The sequence below is a fragment of the Serinus canaria genome, chromosome 4 (genome assembly GCF_022539315.1).
Source record: "Serinus canaria isolate serCan28SL12 chromosome 4, serCan2020, whole genome shotgun sequence".
Lineage (NCBI taxonomy): Eukaryota > Metazoa > Chordata > Aves > Passeriformes > Fringillidae > Serinus > Serinus canaria.
Genome location: NC_066317.1, coordinates 24,844,675 through 24,861,712, shown reverse-complemented (window position 1 = coordinate 24,861,712; position 17,038 = coordinate 24,844,675). Strand labels below are relative to the sequence as shown.

At 42.0% G+C, this 17,038-nt stretch overlaps 1 long non-coding RNA gene across 1 annotated transcript; it reads left to right on the top strand.

Annotated features, from left to right (window-relative positions):
* The first annotated feature begins 2,033 nt into the window (after nucleotides 1-2,033).
* Nucleotides 2,034-15,437, top strand: LOC127059554 (uncharacterized). Its single transcript, XR_007777499.1, has 3 exons — nucleotides 2,034-2,219; nucleotides 13,469-13,548; nucleotides 15,091-15,437. It is a non-coding gene; the product is annotated as an uncharacterized LOC127059554 (long non-coding RNA).
* Nucleotides 15,438-17,038: the final 1,601 nt, after the last annotated feature.

Sequence of the window (17,038 nt, the reverse complement as noted above, 5' to 3'; positions counted from 1 at the left end):
ATGTTGTGACTGTGGCAAGCTGGGCCACCCTCTTCTCTGCTCTTTTTCCAGGGGTGTTGTTTATATCTGTTCAGGGCAATAGTTCTCAATTCTGCTGCTTTCAGCAGTGCCTACACCAGCAGAGCTCTGCCAGCTATGACACACTAGCAGTAATACCAAACTACTCCAGATCCAAACACATGGAGATCAAGGTGGGCTGCTACAGGTCTGCCAAGAAATCCCACCTTTATGTGCACAGCAGGGGCCACAGCTCCTGGTGTATCAGGTAGCCAAGCAGCTTGCAGCCCAGTGCTGGCAGCTTGGGGAGCATGCATTATTCTGGTGCACTTGCTGTCCTGGCTGAAAACCCCTATCAAAGCCTCTGCTCTCATTTAGCAGGTCTAGGTCCCAGCTCTTCCACTAAAGTCAGACCACACCTAGCCAGTGATCAGTCTGACAGTCTTTTTAAAACAAAATCTGTGGTAGCTTTTTGAGGAGGCAGCTTCTAAAGTAATAAACCAGCTATTAACAGCTGTACAAACTGCTTGTCTGCTAGAAGAACCAAGAGACCTTGCTCTGCATAAATCCCCTTATTTTTATTACTGAAGTGAAAAGCAAAGGCAAGGAAAACAATTTACTTGTCTGAAACAATGTCTTGCTTGACTTACATTTTCTTAAGCCTATTGATACAAAATGGCAATGTTTTAAAATGGTCTTAGAAGAAAACATTCTTTTAAAAACTTTTTTTTTTAAACAGCCAAACAGGACAAAATTAAACTCCTATAATATTAATTGGCATCACTGAATACTCATTTTAATGCACACTGTGAAGTACACCCAGCCCTGCAGAGCTGATTTGTTCACTATCTCCCTACATGCTCATTTCCTGCAGACACTAACATAGGCAAGCTCAGTTTGCTCAGACACTGATATTCAGTCTTTTTCCAGATAGGTGCTCCAGGGGTTCAAAGAGCCAGCCATCCCTCTGTCTTGAGATGCTGGACTTTTTTTCCTCAAATTCCACTCTTGCATTTGCTAGCTTGTTCTTGAGGAGCTCTGCCTCTTTCTCCTTTTGGCATGGGCCCTTACTGCATCTTTTTCTATCACCTATTTCCCTCCATCCCTCTGTATTGAATTAATCAATATCATTATGCAGTAAACAGCCCAATAGCCCAGGTCAGCATATGGCATTCATAACTTTTTATTGTGCAGCTCCAAATCTGCGACTGCCTTTGCTGGAATGGCCTGAACTTTGCAAAGGTCTGAACAGTGTGATAAAGACAGGACCTCAACAGCAGTAGAAAATCCCTCCTGTTGGAGCTGAATAGCCAGCCAACAGAGACAAACTGTGAGGGGCAGGCAGGAAAGGGGATCTCCAGCTTCACTGGGTCAACTCTGTGTGTGTAAATCAAGTCCTACCCTGCACACACTCCAAGTCTGCTCACACTGCACAGAAAGCAGCCATAAAGCACAACCAGCTTCTGGCTGGCAGGTCACAGCTCATCAGTCCCTCTGGCCAGAACATCTGGGCACAGCTGCTGCAGAGCACTGGGCAAGTGGGGCAGCAGCATAACACAGCCTGCACACCAGGATCACTGGGATCGTGGGAGAAATCCTTACTTGTCTCTCTTCGCTCACCATTAATGAAGGAGGAATATTCTCTACCCACCCATAAGAATTATGCAAAGCATTTTGTTATTGATCATTAGATGAAAAAAATCCTCTCTTTAATGTGGCCATTGAGTCTGACAGCTAATTTAGTTGTAAACATGCAGAAAGTGGCAAAAAGAACAAGCAAGAAAAGCAAGGCACAATCAGTTCCTGTGTTCTGCTTGGTGGTGCTACACAGGTTACACTGGGAGCTGTATTAGCATATGACCTACATTTTTAAATTAATTTTGTTCTCAAGTTAGGTGTTCAGGGTTTTTTCCTCCTGCAGGCAATTGGTGTTATTGTATGTGTATTAATATATCAGCTCCACCATGTGTTCCCCTCCCCTCCAGTGTTTGCAAGGGAGGCTTTAAGTAGCAGGGGGAGGGTCTTCTCATAATCAAGGTCCAAGCATTGCTGACTCTCCTGTTTTGCACACTGCAACACTCATGTCAGCAAAGCTGCAGTAACAACGGATGAGTGTTCACATGGGACCACTCAAAGCTCCAAGGACAAAGAATTATCTGTATTGGAAATAGAGGAGGAGGAAGAAACTAAATGAGAAGGCAGAACCAGTTAAGGTTTGCAAGGTAAGAAAAAAAACCAAAAAACCCCACCAAACTATAAAGAAATCAAAAGAAGTAAAGATGAGAGTTGGAGGAGGGTTAGAAGAAAGATTTCAGCAAGTCTTTGAAAGAGGTGAAGCACAAATTTTGAGAGTAAGTTGATATGAATAGCTAAAATTATTATCATAATAGATGTCTTTTTGAAATGCTCTAATGAGAAACAAACTTTGCATAAGTGAGAAGTAGTATTTGATTTCTGTTCAGCTATTTTACAGGCAGGCTACATATGGAAGTGTTAAAAGCTAGGATGACATTTCTTTTCATAAATAAATGGTTTGGGGATTATGACACAGAGAGAATTAGACAACCTCTGAGAAGCACTTTAAAAGACCCCTTGGGAAGTACAAAAATACCAGGAAGAAAACACCGATACACTAATTTTGAAACATACAAGAACAAGTGATTATAGGAATTGTCACCCAGCAAAGCACTTAAAAATGACTTTAATTTTAGACACAAAGAAAAAAATGACAGGAATTAATACTGGTGGCCAATCCTCAGAGACAACACCATACTCACTGAATCACCACTTCACAGGATAGTAGAGGAGCTAATACAAACTGAAATAGGACCTGTCCACAGCAAGTCTTTTCTCTGAAGAAACCCCTTCTTTCTCTCTCTAGGTAACTTAGCTTCATCCACTATGTTTCATGGTGCCTTGTGGTACTTGCATTACCTGTAACCAGCTCTTGGAATTTCCAGTTCCTCATGTCAGGGAATTACTACCTCAGGTGTTAAATAGATGTTAAAATTTTGTCACTGGCCCACAAGATATCCTTGTCACTAAACTGGAGACACATGGATTTAACAGATGGACCACCCAACAGATAAGAAATTGGCTGTGTGGCAGTTGTGATCAATGGCTCAAGGTCCAAGTGGAAAGCAGTGACTTGTGGCATTCCACAGAGGTTGGTTTCTTGCAATGATTTTTACTTTGCATTTGTAAATTTACACTGCAATTTTTCTCTCAATGGAGGAAATAATAAAATTAATTCAGCATTAACATTAATACTGAATTTAGTGGCAAAGCTATATTCAAAGTGGATAATTTGTTGATACACACTGGCCATCATATTTATGGGGTCTACAGCAGGACACATCCCTTATGATGTGACCAGAGGTACTACCCAATTACAGATATTCCCTGGTCCCACCTCAATCATTCCTTAGGCAGAGACTGTAAGGACTGTCAGGCAATTCAGATCAGGCAACCTCTCACAGAAGAACTTGTTCCATTATATGGCACCACATGTGCTCCTCATTTGAGCACTGCTGTCATCCTGTTCAAGGAGCAGGAGCAGATCCCCTTGATCATGTGACAGGAAGGGATTTGCACAGTTCTAAAGTTGGGGCAAGTTAGATAAAGTTGGGGAATAGATAAGCATGACCTGGGGACTGCTCAGCAGGGAGCTCCAGCAAGTCATGCCCACCACCCCACAGGCACCAGGGTGATTTTTTCCACTCTGTACAATATTCTCTAAGATGGGATGCCCTCTTGCTCTGCATGGATAGAATTATTTATCTGCTTCATTCTTCCCTTGTCTTTTTTTTTTCCCTCCCAATAAAGCTTGAATAATCTCTATACCTTTTGTGGGAACTATGAGACCTCTTTAATTTTCTCTTCTCAGTTTCATAACTCCAAGATAAATTTAGCAAGAAACTCTTTCTGTAATACCCTCAGGATAAAAAGAAGAAAAGTGAGATTTAAAAGTAAATGGAAGATGACAGCCAAATCTTTAAAATCATAGAAACACTAATCCCTGTTAACTACAGCATCTCCAAATCACATGAATTCACACTGATCAGAGCACACAATTTGTCCTTCTAGGTAGAGAGATGTATTTTGAAAAGATCCAGGGTGAGCCAGTAGTATTGCACTTAGAAGAAATAATTAAAATAACTGTAATCACTACCCAGAAATACTTACAATTTAATTAAAGGCAAGGATTCTTTGTCAGTGTCTAGCTGCAGCTCTCTGTGGATGTGATTTTCAGAAGCACTGAAATTTCAGAGGGAATAAAATAATTTTGGTCGTCGTCTTTGCGAAGCCTCCAATTCACGAGAAACGCTGACTACATACGAGTGTATCTTGTTCTCAGATGGCTTTTTGGGTCATTAAATCCTGTCCCTTGTTCCAGAAGTCAAACACATAGTTCAACATTTTCCCAAATTTGTACTGAAACCACTGCCAGCTACAGCAGCAGCACAGGAGCTGCCTGCAGCCAGGTGGTGATGCTGGGTCCCTCCTGCTCAGCTCTGTGAGCACCTCGTGCCACAGAAGTGAGAAGGTGAAGCTGGACTCTGAAAAAGCTCCTTGAAAGGCTTAGAACAAATGCCTTTGCCTGCTTTTAAGTGTCATGCTTGGCAACACAAACCAGTGCAAGCAATGCTCCTGCACTCACCCATTATCACAGCTGTCCTTGTCAAAAGATGATCATTATCTTTGTATATGGGAAGCCAAATGAGCATTAAACAAATTCAAGCTTAGGGCTCTCTTTTTTTGCAAGATAGCATCAGATATTAGCCACCATTTCTTGCCTCATCACATGCTGATCTACTCAGTAATCAGGATTTTAATTACAGAAATCTGTCTCTGGGTATTTTCTTGCATAACTACTAAAAGGCATGAGCACACTGAACTTGACTAGAGATGTGTTATAGACAAAACCCAAATCTGTATGAGGTTTTCAAACTCTCCAAAGTAAACCTGTGCTGAGATCCATGGGTTTACATCAAGCTGTTTAAAAATACAGATTTGTGGCTTTATTTCTACTCTGACCCTGGAAGGTTTTTCAGTAATTGGAGACACAAGCATACATCTGCACACACAGACACCTGCCAGCATTATATGAAAGAAGATGTTTATGTTGGCCTTTTGCAAAGTGCTGGCTCTCACCTTTGAAAGCTTGTTGCAGGGAAAGCTGATGAAGGATCTGACCTGTGACCTTCAACTCCTCACAGAACAACTTCCAGCAGTTCAGAAATCTGCTTATTTCTGAGAAATACTCTCCAATTTGATGGTTTAACTTCTGTCTGGTGAGCCTTCAGCCTGAACCAGGCAACCCCTTGGGTTAAGGCCTTCTCATAGGTTTCAGCATTTTCCCATTCACCCATCCAGTCCCAAAGAGAACCAAAAAGAGCCTGACACTATAAAGATTCGAAACACAGATAAACTCAGTTCTGTTGCAGCTAGGAGCAGAGGTAGTGCTTTAATCCTTGATCAAGCATAAGGATCTTGCCAATCCCTCTACAGTGTCCACGTTCCTATCTCTCCAAGTTATTGGTTTTTATAGTGATACATGGGCAGCAACCACTTAGTTTTCAGCAGGGTACCCAAAATCTGAACTTGACTTTGGCTTTTGAGAGATTAAACTCTTTACATGATATTTTAACATTTTGTGTGAGGATGGCTGCCTATATGGAAACACTACTGCTTCCATGCTTCAGCACCAGTTAAAGTTATGCTGCCAAATTGCTTCTTTTTTTCTGTTCCATAAGTAGATGCTATACTAAGTAATTTCCTCTCACATTATGTAACCTGTTAATTTACATTAATTTTTGCACAGGTTTAAGTGACAATGGAAAATAATTAAATACTATTTGCTAAGACTGGAGCCAAAATAGTTTCAGTCCTTGAATTGCATGAGGCTCACTAGCATACCACAAGAGCAGCTGACAGCACCCTAATCTAGGAAAAGCTTAAAACAGAGCTAGACTCTGAATGACCCAGTCCACCAGGCCCTTCCCACTGCAGGAAAATCAGTTCAGTTTCTCTTCTTCATTAGACAGCTTTTACTACCAAATACAATATACAGATTAAATTAAGATCTTTAACAAGATGATTAAAAGATAGATTCAAAGGAAAAAGCAGGCAGTAATGATTAACAGACATAAACACCCATGGAGGCAACAGAGGAACAGTATTTGTGATATAGCATGGTGAGTTTGGAGGGCAGAATATTGTGACCCAGGGAAAACAGAAGTTCCCAAGCTAACTATTCCTTGACATCTGCAATCTTTTACACTTTACTAGCTTCCATTATTTTTCTCAGTCCCAGCTTCCATCTCTTCCAGTACTTTCACAAACAGGAGTTTTCCAGGTCTTAACATATTCAGGAGGGTTGTTCCAGATGATGTAATTCAAAACTCAAAAAAATTTGTGAGAGATAGGCCTCTATTTTAGACTCTCTGAGTCTGTCCCTGCATCCACTACAAGGGAGATGAAGCTTCTAGCCAACACAATTCCAGAGCCTGAAGCCAGAGGATGCAAAGCCTCCCTGCTCCAGCACAACTCCTGTTCTCTTTAGTGCATCCTGCATGCAGCACTCCACAGGCCAGCTTGGAAGGTCACAAGGAAGACTCTCAGTCTCAAAGACATGGCTTAGAGCAGTGCTGAGCACTTGCCAGCTTAGATCTCTGAGGGCAAGGCAGAGGGATTGTTGGGGATAATTCAAAGACATCATTTTAACAGCAATGCCGCGCTGCTGAAACTGCATCTTTCAAAACTGGCTGAATGACATCCCCACTTCCACATTGAGAGAGCAGGCAGCAAGCAAGGCAGAAAACACAACTCCCATCAAACCCAACTCCTCTGCAGTAGAGCAGAGCTCAGAGAAAAAGTTGGCTTGCTTTTAATTTTTATAATGTACAGCTTGCCCTAGTTTATACACGCTGCAGCATTAGACAATTAGACATGCTGAAGTGTCATTATTCTCCTGACTCACAACTGAACATCCTCTGTCTTTGCTCTCCTTCCCTCCCCTGAGTGTGGACCCTCATCCTCATTTTTGCAATTCTCACAGAATAGCTGCCCCACAGTGATAATTGTTTCACTGTTTAATAGCTGTATTTTCTAAATCAATAATGGCACTATTTCTCAACAATCTTATTTGCAAATTTTTGCCTTGAACATTTCTTTCAATCAGTCTTCTATTTTTCCTCTTTGTAGGGAAAGGAGTGAATCTTAACTTACTTGAAGTTAAGATTGTCAAATTTAACCTCACAAGCTAAATATATTGTAGAACTATGATGTTTCTTGAAAATTACTAACCTTTTGAAGAAAGTGTCAAAAAACAGAAGAAAAGGGGGTTGGATAAAAATCAACAGCTGCAAGTACTTTATAAAGCAATCCTATTATAAGGTTTACAGCTTTTTCCCAAGGCATGGAAACAATGGTTCCCCTGTGACCTTGAGTAAGATTAATATATCAGAAGGATCAGAAACCACCCGATACTTGTAAAATGTCTGACTCTTGATGAACTTGGCCAGAAAGACTGGACTTGTAAAACCTGCACAATATCTAGCAAAACACTGAAAGGCAGCAAATACAGAATACTTGAGAATGGACACTGGAAAACCTTTTTCTTTAAATTATTTTAAATTATATGCTACTTGAAGGCAGCATGAGTACCCCACAGTCATGCCGATGAATCAGGTCATGTGATCGTGTGTTCCTATTTATTTACAGTATCACATAATGTTGGAGAGACTTTGAAAATTGCTTTGTTGTGACTACTTTTTGTCTAAACCTGCACTGCATTAGTTACCATTAATACAGCTCTGTAGCACCAAATGGCAAGAAAAATAGCCACTTATTTTGAAAAATGCCTAAAAATGATGGTACTTTAACATCCATCATCTTGCTCCTTGAAGCCCTAAGGAGTTCTTAGCCTGCTTTGGGTGGCTTAGAAAAGCTATCACTAATAGCAGACATACCCTATTTTTAGATCTACCTGCTTGTGACATATAGCTTCCTAAAACTAGTTTCAGTTTATCCTTAAATTTTTTTTCTTTTTCAACATCAGGCATTTGTAGTAGAGGGGCAGGTAGGAGAAAGAAGCAATCACTCAGGCTACAATGTCTCAGCTAGGTACTTGGGTTCTTTTTCTTAAAATTTACAGGTAAGTTTTGGAGACTTCATTAATGCAATTGCAAAAGCAAAACAAGTGAAAAGAAACCAAAGTGTAATTTACCACATGAAGTTTATTATGCCAAACACTGCAATCTGTGGAGCATTAAAACAGAGCAAATTTGGTATCTTTTAGCCTGCAAATTTAGTATCTTTTCCTATACATTAAATAATGCTAACTGGTAACCAGTTAATGAGCAACCCCCGTGCTAGGAGGAACACAATCATTGTGCACCTTTTCTGACAGCACCTAAGCATAAAGGCTCCATCACTTCTGAGGATCAGTATTCCTGAAACTGGACACACAGACTTCCAAGGTGTCCAGACAGAAAGAGTGAAGATGAGCTCAGCATATGCAGCCCAGACAACTTCAAGTTCTGCTCGGGGCCCTTTCAATTACTTCAGGACTGGATTAAAGTATGGATTTATCTGGAAAGTTCAGAGCTTTCCTGTCTCAAGGGAGACTAAAGAGCTCATGCTCACTGTACAGCTCCAGAAGCAGTATCTTCTCAGGCAAAAGCTGGTGAGTTTGCTGCAGCTGAGCTTAGCATTTCAGAGCCTCCTTATTTCTTTATTCCATCCACCCAGACAAGGCACAGCAGTACTTGGGGTTGAAATCTGCAGGGATTTCTTCTCCAGGTTGAAGAATTGTGTTGCTTTGAATATCCACTGTATTTTTACTCACATTTGTTCAGTAGAATAATCACATTTGAGTAGAGATATTGTCACGAGAGACCTACTTTTCTCCAAAAAACCCATAAAATTTTCAGACCATGTGTTAAAATGGGCTACTTCAGAAAACTGCAGCAATTATTTTAAAAACAGTCAGGTGCATCACCATTCCAATTACCCACAAAGCATCAGGAGTTACATGGAAATCTCTTCTGTCATTCCTACTTTCTGGAAGCTCAGCACAGTGCTGCCAACTTGCAGATTCTGAAGGGTGGAGAGCCCAGCAGGCTGCCCTTGCATCTGTGCTCTTGCCTCTCCTGTGTGGACTTCCTGCAGCATGAGGGAACAGGATGTTCATCATTAGTCAGCCACCATCTGTAGCCAGAACATCAGATGGCAACGAAAAAGGAGAGGGGAGTCACTCTTCTCTTCCACCCCTATTTTTTCGACAAGATGGAGGCAATGTTCAGGGCATGAGATGAGAGAAAAGATGACCATGGCAGAATGAAATTCCTATCTACAGATTCAGGTGGCCAAATGTTGCTGAAGATTGTAGATTCTCTACGTCCTATTCTTGAACACTCTTTCAAAGTCAAATATCAGAAAAGCTACATTTGACAGCAACAGAGGTCATCGTTTGAGGCAAAATATATTGTAATAAAGACACATCCCAGAATAGAAATAAGCAGACAAGAAAGGCATATTATGCAGGAGAGAAACAGTCCACGAAACTGTGACTGTTTCAAAGTCCCATATCACTGAGGATCATGATTTTAGAAAAATAATCCTGCTCTGAGTCAACTAGTGCAGATTTTTTTCCATAAGGTCTCAGTAGCCAGTTCATGAAACTGCCAGAGGGGGTTAGTAAGATTTTAACTTAGGGACTATTTTACAAGAAAAGTTGGTTCAAAAGACCAAGACCGAAGAACCTAGAGAAGAGAAAATCTGATTTTGTACATGCCACTCACAGCCTTTTTAGAGGATGCAATATGATGTGTGATTGCAATACGACCCAAAATCTCAAGTGAACATGCACCAGTATTAATAGAATTCTCCAGGCCTGTGGGCAGATAACCAAGCATTCAGCAGCTTCAGACCCAAGTTCCTCCAACACTACACAAGTGCTCAAGGAATTTAACATGATTTGTATGAGTACTGTTCCAATCTCTACCCGTTGGATGATAGACCAGCCTTTTTTCCAGGTTCACAGACCTCTGGAGGAGAGCAGCCTTGATGGCCTGTTTACCTGACACCATAACCTACTTCACAGAAATGGACTGGCCCTAATTAGTAAGGCATAATAGAAAAATTAGATTTGGAAGAATTATATCAACTCCAGGTTTACACTGGACTGGGCCACAGAGAGGAGTGCACTAACAGAGACAAGAGATCTTTGAGTACCTAGTTCAGTCTTTTACACCTTTCCTATCTCTAAGTGTTACTCTTAGCCCAATTCTAGGTCTCCCAGACTGTCTCCTGCACTTCTGGAATTCAATCCATCTTATTTAGAGCTAATCTCTAGCATGTGTGTCCCACACAGCAGTGTAAGCAAACCTGGAGTCCATGGGACTTCTCCATGGTCTTGGGCAGGTAGAAGCAACTTTGGATGCTTTTAGGAATCCTTTTATGAAATTCATCCCACAAACATGGAGCAAGAGTTCAGGAAGTCAATGTAGTGCTCTCAGTTGTGCCATTTTGCCCACATCCCATTTTTTGCCCATATTCTTCAATTGATATTGCAGGTTTATCAAGCATTAAAGGAATACTTATTAGACTTCCAGTATATTGGAATTCCATGTATATGCAAAAGTACATATTAATGAAACAGAAAAATCAACACTTAGCAGAGACTATACATAGCATCTAAAAATATATCACTTCTGAATTGCAGTGGAGATTGATAGAGATAGAGCTTTATACAGTATTTAGTCATGGATAAATAATGCAATTAATCATGTGCATGTGAATTTGCAGAAGAGAGAAAGAATATTATCCCTTCATGTTCTGTAACACTGGCAGCCTTAGGTTAAATATAATTTCAAAGTGTTTCCTAGCTGAATCTAGAATTCCACTCTTTTGAGGAAAGTGGTTGGATCCCGCTTAAAAGACCAATAATCCTGCAAGGAGGAAGACCTCACTGCCACAAGCTACTAAGAAGCATTCCAACAATCAATTATTAGAAAACATTTACCAACAGGCCTGGCATGATCTAAAATAATTTAACATTATTTTATACTTTAACATTATTTTATAGTAGTTGCAGGATTTGTTGCTGTTTAAAGCATGAGAGAACAACTAAGCATGAGAGAACAGCTCCCAGAAAGAGTCTCCTGAGAGAAGCTCCAAAGCCCTCACCACAATAAGACACTTCAGAATATGTCCCTTATACTTGACTGGCACCCAGATTACAGGAGTAGCTGATTTTTTGGGTTGGCAACAAAACAGGGGGGACAGAGGAGGGTCTTGACTGCAACCCCTCTGAAACTTGCATTTTTTTTCCAACAGCAAAAGCAAGCCATTAGGCACAAAATGTTCTCAGCTTCATTTGCAGGGGCTTGGAGGAGAATCAAGTGAAGAAAAGGCCAGATGCACAGAGCTGCAGAAGGCAGTCCCACTGCATGTCCCACTTCCTCAAAAGTGGATAGAGCACTCAGCTGTCCCAGACCTCCTCTGCCTGAGAATGAATGAATGGATACTCATCATCTACACAGCACAAGGATGGCTTAGAAGCCCTTAGTGCTGCTCTGGCACTACAGGTGATGGACCCCCAGGAAGGTGGTGCTGGAGGTCACTCACACTCCAATAAAGGAACAAATTCATGGAGGCAGAGACCAGCTCTGCCTTAGCAGTCTCACAGTGGTAGGAGTGGCTGCCTCTGAAATTCTTAGCTTGCAGCCTTTCCCAGATTACAAGTTTCACACATAAAATACTTAGAGAGCAGAAGTAATCACTGGAATCTGATTTTTCCCTCAGTTCCCCCAGAGACAGAAACTCTCAACTCTAGACATCCTACATCCTATAAGCATCAGGAAGGAGGACTGAGCAGAGTGCCCTTGCTTATCTTCTCAACTCCTCCTGCCCACATCTAGCAGGGTGCTGGAAGGCAGCAGCTGTAGGTTGGCATTTCCACAGCACCATCTCCTACACCAAACAAGATGAACAAAATTAACCCTTTGAGAGCAGCCCTCCCCTTAGCACTGACCCCCACTGCCACCCTGACCACCACTTCCTCCTGCCATACAAACTGTCTACCTAAAAATAAAAAGTCCATTATAAGCTAGATGACAAACTTACCTAGGATATAAAAAACTCCTAACCTGGGTGAAATAGAAAATTTGCTCTACATTTCCTCCAGTCTGCTTTTGTTGCTCCCTTCTCTGAAGGGGCAGCTAATTTGGAGGCAAGCTGAGGGCAGGGGGCCTGCATGCCTGCCCTGAAGAAGGGGATGCCCACACTTTTCAAGTGATCTAGCTGGGGACTCTCCTGCTTGTGCATCACCCCAGCCTCCTGAGGCCTTCTACTTCTGTTCTCATGGGAGAGGAGAGGGATCAGACTCCCCTTCCTACACTAGGGAGATCAAACCTCAAGGACAAACTGTTGTGCTGTGTTATTGAAAACATCAACCTTCCAACTCTACCACGGACAACAGCAACTTGTTCCTGCTTTGACATTCCAAAAAGGCTTCTGTGACCCTCCCTCAGCATGTTCTGCACCCCAGTACTCTGTCCCCTAATGAAAACAAGCCCTTCCTTTTCCTGGCTGTGGGGCAGGCACTGTGACTCAGCACCAGCCACTGTGTCAATAAACACGCTGGGCCAGGTCCACCTTGACACAGCCAAGCCTTTGGCACCCTTCTGGTGATGCCAGAGAGCACTGGTGGGATCTCAAGTGTTCCTTATGCCTGATTAATGGTATTTTTGTGGTGCCAGGGACATGCAAAGTAGCCTCAGAATAAATGAAACCAGGCTGAGCAAGGACAGAAATTCTACCATGGTATTTCTGTGGGAACTTTCCCAAAAGGCATCTCCCACTGAAACTTTAGGCTGATCCTCACTCTGCTGGTCACATGTGGCTCCCAGATCTTTTCAGCTCATCAGCCTCTGAACATATGTGATGGCGTCTCTGTGTGGTGGAAAAAAAACAAAATAAAGGAAAAAAGAAAAAAGGTGACTCCACTTCCAACTCCACAAAGGATATGAGCAAGCTGTGTATGCTTCTGCAGCCCATGTCAGTCAGGAAAATTGGATCCTTACATGCCTCTCTCTTGAAGACAAGTAACTAGCTACACATCAGGCTGTACAGGTCTCTGTGAGAGGCACGAGTCAGGCAGGGAAGAAGAATGCTGGCTTGGTTCTGCCATTGCCAAGGTCTTTCCAACAGCTGGTCATCCTGGAGAGCAGCAGTGAACAGCCTGCAAGGGCTCTTTGGAGATATAACGGGCACTTCTCAAATTATTATGGTATAAACACACACACACACATATATATATATATATATATATAGAGAGAGAGAGAGTGCTTTCTTTTGATTATGACTCTAATGAGCTTTTTTCCCAGTAAACCACAGGAATAAAATACCTGCACAATTGTTTTAAATTATAGATTTATTTTTGTTCGCTTCTATTTGTTTTTAGATGAAAGCAAACAGCCCAAGGTTATCCTGAAGAGGATCTAGGCATGTGAAGCTTTTGTTAATTCCACCTAGAGGGAAAAGGTAAACTTCAGACTTTTTAAAGGATGTTTCATACCATAATAAATGCAACTGATTGATTGCTAGAGAAGGGTCAGATGGGCTAATTTTCCATAGAGATGGCCAGTACTGTCTCTGGTGTCTATACTGAAGGTTATATTCACAAGCCTTTTACAGAACTGCTACCATTCTTTTGCAAGTTCTTATGCAAACTGTGTTAGAAATATTTACTGTGATCTTTTTACCCTGTGTCCCCAGTAAGAGGGAAGTTGACTGAAAATGCAGAGACCAATGAGCACTTTTATAGAATATAATCTGAGGAGACCCCAAAGACTATGTCAATCATTTGCTGACCTTTCCCCCACCCCCTTTAAATTAAGTCAAGAGCATTAAAGAAAAAACACAGTAAAAATCCTCCTGAAAGGGTTAAATTTTTCCCTAACAGCTTCTCTAAGCGGAACTTATATTCTTAGTCTGACTTGAGGATATGGAATAGAAAGGCTGCCAACATCTGTTGTGGTCAGAGACAGATAAAAGAGACTAATTCAGGGCTGGAAGAACCCATGTACAGCACTCTGTGCTGCATTCCCCTCTCCCTAAAGGCACACGAAACAGCATTCCATAGAATGGGAGATGGGTGCTCGCCTGAACTTCCTCCCTGCAGAGACCCAGGAGCTCCAGGTGTTTATAGGCACCCCCATCATCTCACAGAGAGCACAACGTGAAACCTTCAACTCCTGACTGGGGAACAGCAGGCTGAGACACTTCAGAAACACTGAGTGTGTAACCACACTGCTACATAAGGGGGCTGAAGGAAAGAAAGGAGAGAGACAGGTGATTGATGAGATTGGCAGAGAACAGATGAATGTGCTAAGTAACTTTGGATGTGTGGATTAGCCCAATCTTTGTTAAGGTGGCCTGGTAAAGAGTATCCTCACAGAGACATGAAGGAAAGCTAATGCAGCTTCATTCACACTCTAAGTCAGTTATTAAACACACTTCATGCAGGCAAGCCTACAACTTACTGAGAGCAGCAACCCTTCACAAAGAAGCCCACTGCATTGGGACAGCATGTGATGGGCACACAGTCAGAGCCAGCTCAAAATCTACAGCCTGCAGAACTCCTGGGCCTGTCTCTGCTTTTGCCAGAACTGATTTTACTATAGTGAGGGAACATCAGCATCTCAAGTGGATTGCAAACAACAGCTCTTTTACAAAAGGAAGGGGAATTACAGGCAGGTAACTTGGTTACATTGCAAGTGAGACTGAAGCCCAATGTTGTTTTGGTGCATGCTCTGCTGTCTTTATTCCAAGGAAGCAGCCAGTAAAGCCAGTGGAAGCTCTGCCCAAGGAAGGGCAGCCAGCCTGCTTCTAGTATCATAAAACAAGATCTGTACCTCACCTTTGGTTTGCATCACTAGGGAAGATTCAGGCACAGAACTGAAATTCCCTAGGGCAAAGGGACAAAGGGACGCAACCAGTCACAACCTCAGCAGTTGAGATAAAATCTCCTCTAGATACCACCAGACATTTTAAATTTCACTTTGCACTTCTTGATCTCAACAGCCTGCAGAACTTCACTGAAGATTTATCCTTTGATACAGAAAACTCAGTTGGAATGGATGTGCCACTATCCTCCAGCCAAAGTGCCTGACCAAAAGTTAGCACACACGAAGAGCATTGTGCAGATACCCCTCATCACTGAGAGGCTTGGGACACAAATCACCTCTCTGGAAAGCTGATTATAGTGTCTGGCCACCCTCTCAGCTCCCTAATGTTAAGTCTGAATGCTCCCAACACAGCTTTATCAGATTATAAAGCACTGTTTGCACCCAGTACTGGATGAGTAATTAGGAATCCTTAATAAACACCAGTTTCTTCCCATTTACTGTTAATTGTGCATGCCTTTCACTAAACAGGTGTCAGTTTAAAGCTGGCTTTTCTAGCTCCTCCACCACATTGTCAAACTTTTTATGAAACTTAATTTTTTTCTACTCAGTAGCACAATTATGTATTAAATACAAAGAATTGTTAAATCATATTTATTGAGGTTTTACCACTGTTGGGAGACATATTTTGCAACATTAAAAGCCTCAAAATATGTTTTAAATTATTTATAAGTATTTGTTTTGCCATACTGTTTAGTTTTGGTTGTTTTTTTTTTTTTAAATATAAATGTGTTTTGAATAACTGATCTTTACTTTAGATGCATGGAAATCAATTATTTAAAACATATTTTGAGGTTTGAACAACTATACCATGTCTACCTCTTCCATAATCTCAGCCTGCATGTATGAAAATCAAGATGAATCTGCCACTTAAAGACAACTTGCTACAGCTAAATGAAGTATCTGATGCAGCTCTTAGGTCCCTCTGCCTGTATCCCAGTTGGGTGATAAGCCCAGGAGGCTGATAGCAGCTTTTGTGCAAAACGTGATCCTGGAGGATTTTGCCATCCCAAACCTGCCAGACTCAAGATCCGTATTCCTGGGACTGCCATAGCAGCTCCTGGCGAAAAGGCAGGGTCTGAGCAAGAAACAGGAGACTTTAGCACACCACATGAGTTCTCCACGTTCCAGAGTCCAAGCCAGACTTATCTGGAGGCAATTTCCCACGTGTAATTTAGAGCAGACCCCCGCTGGAACGACTCGCGCCCTTGCGGCGCTTCAGATGTGCATCCAAGAGCGAGCTGCCACTCCCTGGGGGTGTTGGTGCACAGCTCCAAGCTCAAAATCCAGCACCCAGAGACACCACGGGGCTCTTCAGCTCTCCTTGAGAGAAGCTGGGCCACACATACCCATGGATGGGCCAGAATGCATCACCCCCTGCTTCTGACAAGTATAACACAGGTTATTTTCTTCTTTTTAAGATCTGACAGTGTTCTTCAATAAATAATGAGGTCAAATAGTTATAATGAGGTTTTCAGCCTGAGAAATTTGGAGTTTTACTCCTAACCTGGTCCTTAGAGATGCTGAGCATTGGATCCACGTAATGGAAGAAATGCTTGAGGAATGTACAGCTTATGAATCTGTGAGATCCCAGCAGCCTTTCACAGAGTTTATGAGCATGCAATTCAGAAGGCACTATCTAATAGTCTTTTAAATGTCTCATACCCAATCCATAAGTTGCAAACCTGAGCCACACCCTATGGAGCAATAGCATCCACCCAGGAATATCTGCCCTATTGAGGGAGGGAGAAGAGCTTTGGAAATCACACACTGAAGGCATGTCCCCAGTGCACCCTGCATTGCAGGGCAGACACCCAGCCTTCAGCAAATCACCTCCCAGAGAAGCAGCCCAGACTAGGCAGCATCAAGCTCAGCAGATGACCTCTCTATCAACACTGGAAGAGATCCAAAATAAGCATAATTTCGATAATTTTATTGAAATTACAGCATCAGAAGTCCTTAACTAAAAAAAACAACCTAAAGTAACATTCTTGGTACTTTTTCTTCAGAATGGTAGGAGCAACTTTTGTTCAACCCAATGCTGATCTTTCTAGATATTAATGTAC